Source organism: Pteropus vampyrus, unplaced genomic scaffold (genome assembly GCF_000151845.1).
Source record: "Pteropus vampyrus isolate Shadow unplaced genomic scaffold, Pvam_2.0 Scaffold288, whole genome shotgun sequence".
Lineage (NCBI taxonomy): Eukaryota > Metazoa > Chordata > Mammalia > Chiroptera > Pteropodidae > Pteropus > Pteropus vampyrus.
The window spans coordinates 426,670-438,066 of record NW_011889069.1 but is presented as its reverse complement, the minus strand read 5'-3'; positions in this window follow the sequence as shown (position 1 = coordinate 438,066).

The window sequence follows — 11,397 nt, the reverse complement described above, 5'->3', positions numbered from 1 at the left end:
AGTATCTTTGTCATAAAGGACTTTATAATCTGTTTGAAAAGTCATGGAAATAAAATTAAAAGACAGAACCATGTAATGAGTATCATAATATTGGTAAGAAGGAATTTAGGAAGCACATAGGTAGGAGCATTTAACTTAGGCAGGAAATATCTGGAAACAAAGGAATGTGAGTGACTAAGCTGAGTCTCAACATATGTGAGTTAGCAAAGAGAAAGTGCAAAGAGCTTCCCAGGCAAGAGGAGCAATATGTAAAAAAAAAAAAAACCACAGAAAGTAAAGATGACATAAGCAGAATGAGAAAATATGATGATATATTCTATTAAATTGGTTGGGTGGCTGGAGAGGGGAAGACAAATATTAGAGAGACAGACAAGATCAGAAAGTGGATATTTTATATAATATGAGATTTATCTTAACGCAAATAAGTAGCTATTGTATAAGATTTTAGAAAGAGAAATCGTGATCAGCTAAGTCTTTAAAACAGACCTTCCTGGCTACACTATGGAGAATGGACAAAAGAGAGGCTTGACTCTGCAATCATATAAGTGAGAACTGATATAGGGCCCAAACTAAGGCACTGGTAATGGCCATGGAAACTCAGAAAACTAGTTGCTGGTTGTACGCAGGTCGCACAACGACTCTGAGTTTCTAGCTTGGAAACTTGGTAAAGGGTAAGAGTCACTGAAATGAAAAACTCAGATAAATAAATAGGTCTGAGATAAGAGAGATCATTTATGTTTGGAAATGTTGCATTTGAGATGATCGTGGAGGAGAAGCAGATGACTATTTAGGTGTAGAATTTAGGAAAAATGCTTGATGTACATATATAGATTGGAGAGCCCAGCAAATTGAAAAGAGAATTGCCTTAAGTTAAAGAAATTGGTATCTAAATGTACAATCTCATTACAGAAACAGGGCAATTTAAGGAATGGAGCAGCTCCTCCATATGGCATCAAAATCAAACCATATGAGCAGTTGCCCACTCAACCTTGCATGTAATAAGGCTTATAAGAATAAACTGATTATGGATAAACTTGGAAGCTTTTCAAACTGGTTTTCATTTTGAAGCAAGGAAGGACTTCTAATATGTATCTTGCCTATGATAAATCAAAACCCTAAATCTCTTTTTATATTTGAGATCAATCCTTTGGGAATCTTGTCAACAATCAGAAAAGTGTAGCTAACAAACAAAAACAAAATAAAATAAAAATAAAACAAGTATTAGTGTGCTCTATTCTGTTTTTTATTTTAATGGGCATTCATCAATTTTTTCTGTATCTGTACTTTCCTTCTAATGCTGACAGAAAGTCATCATCCTAGCAGGTGGATTCTCTCTGTAGAATTCCTAAGTAACTGGATCACATCATATATGGGAGAAGACTGGGCTTTGGAGTAAAAAAATTCTGAGTTTGAATTCCATTCTGCCATTTATGTGATTATGGATAAATTTATTTATTCGCTCTTTCATTGGTGCAACAAAATTGTAAAAAGCACATCCAATATCCTGGAATCTGTCCTATTATATATAATACTGAGTTAAAAATGAAATTCTTGTTCACAGAACAGTGAGGAGGCAGACATACAAACACAGAATTACAGAACAATGTAAATGCTAGAAAACTGGGGAAGTAGGTGCACCCAACTCTGCTTTTTAGGAAATTTTTACTGAGGCTTGATAGAGGAAAAAGTGTTCATAAGGTAGGAAATATTGTAAGAAACATAAGAGATTAAAGGATTCCAGGAAGATGGGAAACAGAGAGGTAGGGGATTCCCGATAGAAGGAACTACAAGACCAAAGTCAAGGAAACATGACTCTTCCTTGACTTTGGTCTTGTAGGAGATAAGAGTGATAGAGACAGGTGATAAGTGTTGACACACAGGTAGGGGCCACATGGTATACATTTAGTCTTCTTTGTTGCCTGGAAGCCACCATTGAGGCATTTTACTCTCTCGCCACATAAACTCAAGAAATACTACTCTTTGGGGTAAATAATGCCTTTTCATACTACTGCTACTATCTCCCACTCTCTACCTGGGAAACTCTGACTCATTATTTGAGGACCTTGAATTTGTGTTCATAGGCCCCTCACTAAATTCTGTGGCATCCTGTAATACTCAGGGTTCTCAAGACAAACAGAACCAATAGGATATATATGTATACAGAGAGATATTTATTTTAAGGAATTAGCTCACGCAGTGATGGGGGCTGGCAAGTTCAAAATCTGTAGGGCAGGACAGCAGTCAGGAAACTCAGGCAGGGTTTCTATGTTTCAATTTTGAAATAGAAATGCTTCTTCTTTGGGAAACCCCAGCCTTTGGTCTTGAGGTCTTCAATAGATTTGATGGGACTCACCCACATTATAGGAGGTAATCTGCTTTAATATGTGTCGGAAACCAGCCGACCAAGTCAAACCAGGTCCCTGAATGGGGGAGCGGGGACTGAGAAAAAAGAGAAGACAGGCAGGGTGCAGGAGGAAGAACAGATCTCACAACTGTCTCTCTGAGTTTATTTCTTAGGCTCCTTTTTATACATAATCTGTTCCCAAGATAACATATTTAAAGTAACATCTTGAAGATCAAGATACAATCGAAACTCCCTTCGACACCCCCTTCGTAACTCCTGTTTCTAATCTTAATCTTCTTCCTCCTGGAATTCCTCAGAACCAGCCTTTTCCCTTTTATATGCAAGCAGGCCTCCAGAGATAATCCATGCACTCCTTTGAATTTTGGGAGCTTTAGCTCCCTACAATATGTTATATTTTAATTACATTTAAAAAGTATCTTCACAGTAACATCTAGACTGGTGTTTTACCAAATGACTGGGCACCATAGCCTAGCTAAATTGATACATAAAGTTAACTATCACACATTTCTTGAGGTTTTAAACTATCTAGCTATATCAGGCAAGGGCCAGCAGGAATCAGAATTCAAGAGATGGATTTTCTGAAGGGATTATCTTCAAAGATATCATCAGATTTAAGGAAACAAACAAGAGATGCTAAGGTATCTGTGAAGCACTGTGAAGGATCTGAGATTTTATCCTATTTGAAAGCTAACAAGATTATCTGTTAGTTTCACGGGTGCTGATAGAAAACATGACACTCCTGGATCAAAGATCGACAATTTATTTCTCATAATAATAAGAGTAGCCAGAGCATCAGCATTCATGTTTTGGCTTCCCAAACCCCAGTTCCCACAAAGTGATAAGAAGAGGGCCAGATAACATCTGCATCAGCAATGGGTTGAGTTACAGGCCAGGAAATCCTGAGCTTAGGAAACCCAATCTTTTATAATGGGCACTATGCATGTCTGCCCTTTGCTTCAGAGGAAATTATCTTTATTATACTAAACTGTAAATATGATTGCTTTTTGCTCTAGGGGGAGACAGTACCTTTACTTTCTAAGGCTGTTCGGTATACAAATATCCTTGAAAAGATCATTGGAAACAAAGGTCAGTTGGTACTTTGCTCTCAAGATGTGTGAAAACATGAGAAATCCATGGAGAATTATTTCCCAACAGTATCTAGAAATTAGTGGCAGTAAATCTGTTATCATTCATAAGGCCAAAATGAAAACAAAAATAGAGTCATCTGAGTTCAGTGAGAGTTGGAGCCATGGAAAAGGGGCCACCAGTGGGAACTTCAGTCATAGATAGACACAGCTGCTGCTAGAGAAGCAATGTTGAAGCAGGAAGAGTGGGAAAGAAACTGATCTCTTTTCCCTTCTGATTTTGGGCCAGCGACTTCAATTGGCCAAACCCCAGCTGAGGCCAGCTAGCAAGGAAACCTGAATGACACAGTGCATAGGGGTCAGTCTTCCATGTCCAAAGCACTCTGAAAGAAAATTAGAGAATCTATCTGGAATGCAATAGAGAATAATCAGTACAGTATATGGTCCTTCCAATATCTTATCTTCTAAGCTTCTTGACTTTCTGGGACCAAATGATCTTCAATCCACTCACTCTAATCCATTGATCTGAAGGTTACATGGAAATTATCAACACACAGGACTCCTCCACCTCTGAAATATTAAGCCTCAAAAGAACAAACCATGACCATACTTTCTAAACTTCCAGTTGGTTCACTCTCTTTTTCCTCAGTAGATCTGCTTTGCTTACTTGAGTACCACTGCTGCTAGCATTTCATTGATTTCTTCTAGTTTCAATCTCCTTCTTACTGAATTACTACATTTAATGATTTCAGAGTCACTGAATGATAAATTATCAGTCTTTTGACTGTCTGAAAACATTTTGATGCTATGTTCACTATTGTATGGTAGTTTAGCTTGGTATAGAATTCTAGTGTACTGGTTATTTCCTCTCAGAACTTTAAAGATATTATTTCAGTGTATTTCTATTCTAACTGATGAAATACCAATTTAATGTTTTTTTCCTCCATAGGTGACTTTTGTCTTCTTGTCTCTAGTGTCCTGCAGTGTTTTCGTAGGGATTGCTATTAATTTATTTCGCTCATAAGTTAGCTTTCTTCAATTTGAGCAATCAAGTCTTTTATAATTCTTGGAAAATTCTCAGCCTATGTCTTTTTGATATTGCCTTTCTTCTATTCTTTCTACTTTCTTCTCCTGAGAACTACTATTAGATGCGTGTTAGATACTCTCTTCCATATCTCAACTTTTCTTTCATATTCTTCATCTCTTCTCTTTGTGCAATCCTCCGGTTACCTTATTGCTAAGTTCCAGTTTACAAATTATGCATTAATGTGTTAATCTATAGTTTAACCCACTTATTCAGTTTTAATTTCAATAAAAAATGTTTTTTCATTTTTATAAGTTCTATTTGGTTCTTTTTTAAATATACCTGGTCTATTTTCACAGAGTCCTATTTTTTCCTTATGATTTCTGTATCTTCTTTCATCTCTTTAATCATTTGCAAACTACTTATTTTGTAATTTTTTCAAAATAAGTTTTGGAATTCTAATTATTGTATCTAATAAACCTCTACATAATGGGTTATTTCCCATGTGGTTTGGAAGTTTGACTATGATCTCATCTTCAGCAGGAATTAGCTTTCCCACGTGAGTCTCCTGAATTATGGAAGTGAGCAACATTGGCATTACATTTGCATCTTTCAGGCACAGAAATAATTTCACTGTCCAGGATAACAAGCTATCCAGGGTCAGCTTTTATACTAGTGTCTCCTCTTCAAGATTCCCATTAATGAGAATAAGGTAAATTCAGATTCAAAATCTGAATATGCGGCAAAAAAAAATACATATCCATGTTACTTCCCTAGGAATTTTCTAGTTCTCACTTTCACTTGGGGTTAACTCTACTAGAGTCCTGGCTTGATTTAGGGATCTCAGTTCAAGCTTCCTGCCTTGTTCTATATTAAGGTTGTATTTTCCATCCTTATACAGGTGTTAGAAGCCCAGTACCTAGCCTCTAGAGTATATATACTGTTGTAGTTCCCTGGCTGATGCACCAGGTTTATAGATCCAGATTTTAGTTCCTTTTTCACTTTTGGCACCCAGGAACACTATTTCTATGTCTTTGCAGTGAGAAAGGGTAGCAGAGATTCTCATTGGCTCATTCTTCCATGATGCTAAAATTGGCAGTCCCCTTGCATTGCTACTTTATTCATATCTCTAATCCTTTTGTTTCTCTGTTTGCTTCTGGGAATCTTATTATGTTCATGGCTTTGGAACCAACTCTATTCAGCCTAGAATCCCCAGTACACCGTTCAACCATTCCACTTTCTACAAGCTAAGATTATAGACCTCTTTTATTCTCTTTCACCCACCTCAAAAGCACTCAAGACTGGACCTATCTGAACAGCCCCTTTCTTATACCACACCCATGACAAGCACAATACACAGTGAAAGCATGAACTATGGAGTAAAACACTTAAATTTGAATCCCAGTTCTTATGTTTAATAGCTGAGTAATCTTGGGCAAGTTTTTTTTTTTTAACTTATCTAAGCCTCCATTTTCTCTCCAGTGAAATGTAATTAATAATAATTTTCTCAGAGTAATTGTGAAGATAAAATAAAATAATAAAAGCAAAGCACTTAGCACAGCTCTTGACCCTTTCAAGAAAGACAGCTATTGTTAGATTCTAGAGAAAGTCTCTAGATTGATATTCACAAATACATTTTCTTCAACCTCAGCAAGACCTCATTAGGCTTAGGGACCTTTTATGTGCTGCCTTTCCCATTTCCCACAACTGTTCTTACAAATCTGTAACCTTCTCCTCAAGCTATGTTTCATAAACCTGACCCTCCTCCCAGCAGGTAACTTTGCTTCCTATTTCAATAAAAACATTGAGAGTATCAGGTGCCTTCACCATCAACTTAAGCAATCAATGAGGGCGATCAGTCATACTGCCCTCATGTGCGACTTGCATCAAATTTGGTCGTCTTCTCACAAAAATGTTTTCAGTACTTCTTGTGTGCCAGGCAGTGTTCTAGGTCTGATAGATACATCAATGAACAAAAGAAACAAAAACCCCTGCGCTATATAGTTTACATTATACTGGCAAGAGAAAATGATAAACAAAATAAGTGAATTATATTGTGTCTTAGAAAGTGACAAGTGCAGTGAAGGAAAGCAAAATGCTGGCAGGGTTGCAATTTTAAATAGGTTCATTAGGAAAGTTCTCTCCGAAAAGGTGGCATCTGAAAAAAGGTGGTGATGGAGTGAGGGAATAGAAAGCATAGGCACCTGAGATGTAGATATGCCTGGTGTGTTTGAGAAAAGCAACGAGGCCAGGATGGCTGAAGAGAAGAGAGTGAGGCAGAGAACTGTAGGAGGTAAGGTTGGAGAACTAATGGGGCCCAGATTGCGTTAGGGCCTTATAGGCCATTACCGGGACATTGACTTCCACTTTGAATTCAGTGGAAAGCCTTTGTTGGATTTTGAGTAGTGGGATGACATGAGAAAGTTACATTTTAATAGCATTATTCTGTTGCTGTGCTGACAATTGACTGAAAAAGGTAAGAGCAGACACAGGGAGACTAGTTAAAAGACTATGGAAATAATACAGACAAGAAATGTTGGTGACTTGTCTCAAGGTAGTAGCAATGAAGGTAGCGAGAAATGGTCAAATTCTGTACATATTTTGAAGTGCCAACAGGTTTTTTTAATTGAGATATAATTGACATATAACATGATTCAATATTTGTATATATTGTAAAATGATCACCACAATGACTCTAGTCACCATACATAGTCACAAATATTTTTCATGTGATGAGAACTCTTAAGATCTACTCTCTTAGCAACTACCGAATATGCAATACAGTATTATTAATAGTCACCATGCTGTACATTATATCCCCCATGACTTATAACTGGAAGTTTGTAACTTTGGCCCCCTTCTCCCATTCTGCTCACCCCAGACCCCACCTCTGGCAACCATCAATCTGTTCTCTGTATCTACGAGCTTGCTGTTTGTTTTTAAGATTACGCATACAAGTAAGATCATACGATATTTGTCTTTCTCTCCCTGTTTGAGAAATGCTCAAATTCTGAATATTTTGAAGTGCCCACAGTTTTTGTTAATGGACTGGATGTGGAGTGAGAGGGAAATAGAGGAATCAAGGATGATTTAAGATTTTTGTCTAAGCGACTAGAAGGATAGAGAGATCCATTGAATTAGTTAAGAAATACTGAGAGGATTAGATTTCAATGGAGAGGATAAGAATGATCAGAAATTTAGTTTTGAATATGTTAAAGATACCCCCTTCATATTCAAATGGAAATGTCAACTACATCACTGGAGTTTCACAATTAAAGGGAGGTCCAGGCTGGAGATATCAATTTGAAAGTTGTCAGCATATTTTAAAGTCATAAGACTAGATGATATCACCAAGGAAGTAAGTACAGATGGAAAGAAAATAGGTCCAAAGACTGAGAAGGAGTCAGTGAAGATAATCAGCAAAGGAGACTAAAAAAGAGTGGCTAGCGAATTGGGAGGACAACTGTGAGTGTGTGGTGGTGTCCTGGATATCAAGTGAAGAAAATATTTCAAAAAGGAGGAATGACCAACTTAGTCAAATGTCACTAAGTAAGATAAGGTTGGAGAATTAACCATTGTGTATAGCAGCCCGGAGGTAATTGATGACCTTGACAAAAGCAGTTTGGATAGAGCAGTGCGAGCGAATTTAAGACAATTCACTCAAATCGATACTTGTATGCCGATGTTTATATTAGCATTGTTAGCAATAGCCAAAAGGTGGAAGCAACCAAGTGTCCACCAACGGATGAATGGTTAAACAACTTGGTATATACATACAATGAAATATTATTCACTCTTAGAAAGAGATGAAATTCTGATATATTTTATAAGATGAATAAACTTTGAAAATGTTATGCTAAGTGAAATAAGCTAAACAAAAGAGGAAAAATATTGCATAATTCCACTTATATGAGTTATCTAGAATAGTCAAATTCATGGAAACAGAAAGTAGAATGGTGGTTACCAGGGGCTAGGGTAGAGGTGGGGAATGAAGCATTGTTTAATGGGTAAGAGTTCCTTTTTTGGATGATTTAAAGTTCTAGAAATGATCTAGAAAAGTTCTAGAAAGTTCTAGACATGGTGATGGTTGCACACATTGTGAATGTACTTAGTGCCAGAAATTGTACAGTTAAAAATGGTTAAAATGGTCAACTTTATGTTATATATATTTATGCAAAAACAAAAACAAAAGAACTGGAAGAGAGAAATTGGAAAGGATACAGACAAATCTTTCAAGAAGTTTTGTTGTCAAAGGGAGAAAAGAAATGGGGCAATAGGAGAAGGAAGAGGAGTCAAGAAAGGATTTTGTTTTAATAAGAGAGAAATTACAAGTTTTTATGTCACTTTGATCCAGGAAAGAGGGGGGAAATGATAATGCAGAAGGGAGGGGGTAGAATAGCTCCACTTGTCTCACTGAATAAGAAGTGCAGGGTGTGGTGCCAAGTGGCAGTGTGGCTTTTGCTAGCAGCAGAGGAAGAGACAATCTCTGAAGGGAAGTGCTGAGAGCATGAGTTTTACAACTACCCTAACAGGAGGGAAGGTAGAGTACCTGCATCCACACACAGGTATGTGGAGTAAGATGTGGTAATAAATTCTGTTAATTCTCTTCTTACTGCTTTTCCTTTCTCTCTAAAATAAGAAGAGTGGTCATTGTGGTACACAATGCAATGCGCCCTATTCCCAAAGATATCCAAGTCCTAATCCCTATGTTACATTACATGACCAAAGGGAATTCGCAGATGTAATTAAGGGTAATGACTTCAGATAGGAAGAATATGCTGGATTATCTGTAGGCCCAATCTAATGACATAAATCCTTAAAAGTGGAAGAGGGGAATAAAATATTGATACATGCTACAACATGGATGAACCCTGAAAACATGCTAAGTAAAAGCCAGGCACAAAAGAGCACATATTGTATGGTTCCATTTATATGAAATGTCTGGAATAGGCAAATTGATAGAGATAGAAAGTGGATAAGTGGTTGCTAGAGGTTTTGGATGGGGAGAATAAAGGGTGACTGCTAAAGAGTTTCTGTGGGGAATGATGAAAACTAATCTATAATTGGTTGTTGGTGAAAAATGCACAATTCCATGAATATACTAAAACTATCAAATTGTATACTTTAAAAGGGTAAATTGTATAGTTTGTGAATTATATCTTCAATGTAGCTGTTACCACAAATGTGGAATTGAGAAACAGAAGATTGGTTCAGAGTAATATGTGGCAATGCAAAAAGGGTCAGATAGTTGCTGACTTTACACTTAGAAGGGAGACCATAAGCCAAGGAATGCAGGTGGTCTCTAAAAGCTAAAAAAGGCAAGGAAATAGATTATCTCCTTGAGCTTCCAGAAAAGGACTCAGCTCTGCCTACATCTTGATTTTTAGCCTAGTAAGATCTGTGTCAAATTTTTGACCTATAGAACTCTAAGATAATAAATTTGTGTTGTTTTAAGCTATTACATTTGTGGTCATTAATGTTATACTAGTCAGCAATTTTGAATGAGAATAGAGAAGAAGATAATGGAGGTTTGACAGAAGAGGAGATGTTAGTAAATAGTCATCTAGGAAAACAAAATAATGAATTGACTAGGAAAATGCAGTATAATTACTAGCCGGCATTAGGAACACACTTAATGGAACTGTTAAGTAAGATTAATTGTTATTAAATAAGATTGTTAAAGTCATCAATTACTTTGGTTTGCTGTACCCGATGGTCCATCCTTATCTTATTTAACTTACCCATCTAGATCGCTGCTACAGAGAGTTCTATTCTTTATTACCCACCAGTAGGCAATGTTTCATTGATTTAAAGATGATCATCTATTACAAGTTTGGCAAATGATTATATCGCACTCCTAACCACAAATGATTTCTAGTTTGGGTTATTAACAAGCACTGTCCTCCCTCCCACCCCCGCCCCAATGAAAGCAATAGGCAGTTAACTAAAGTCTTAAAGAAGAACTAACAACTATAATAACATGGAATATCGCTCAGCCAAAAAAAAAAAAAAAAAAAAATGAAGTCTTACCATTTGCAACAACATAGATGGACCTAGAGGGTATTGAGCTAAGTGAAACAGGTTGGACAGAGAAAGACAAACCCATATAATTCCATTTATATGTAGAATAAAAAATAAATAAATAAAAGAACAAGCAAGACAGAAGCAAACTCATAGATACAGAAAACAAACTGATGGTTACCAGAAGGAAGGTAGGTTGGGGGATAGGTGAAAAAGATGAAAGGATTAAGAAGTATAAATTTTGGCAGTTACTAAATAGTCACAGGGATATAAAGTACAACTTAGGGAATATAGTCAATAATATTGTAATAACTGTACATGGTGTCAAGTGGGTGCAAGATTTATTAGGCAGATCACTTTGAAAGTTATATAAATGTCTAATCACTATGCTATTGTCAACTGAAAAATAGTATCGACTAAATATTTTGTTACCAAAAAGATTTATTGGGGAAAAAGAAAAAAATTGCACCCCAGGGCATGCAGTAAGTTAGTAAGGGAAAAGGATGTTGGAGGAAGGTTATCAGGGAGAGGGGTCATGTGCAAAGGCCCAGAAGTGAGAAATGTCTTGTTGACTTAGGAAACGAAGAAAGGTCATTATGTCTTGGATATAGTGAGAAAAGAAAGAGGAAAGTGTCATAAAATGAGGATGGAGAAGTAGGCAGGACCAGATTACACAGGACCTTGCAAAATGAGTCAGATACTAAAGATTCAACGTCTTGGAGATTAGGTTAAGAATTTTTGATCACGGATGGTAGACATTGAAAATGAGACAAGTAGACAGGATTGTAAGATATTTCGTAAAAGAGAAAGAATCAGGTATTTATCTTGCTTTCATACATAAACTAAACCATTAAGTAATTACATAATTGGTGAGGGGTGATTTCGCTTTGTAGAAACACTGC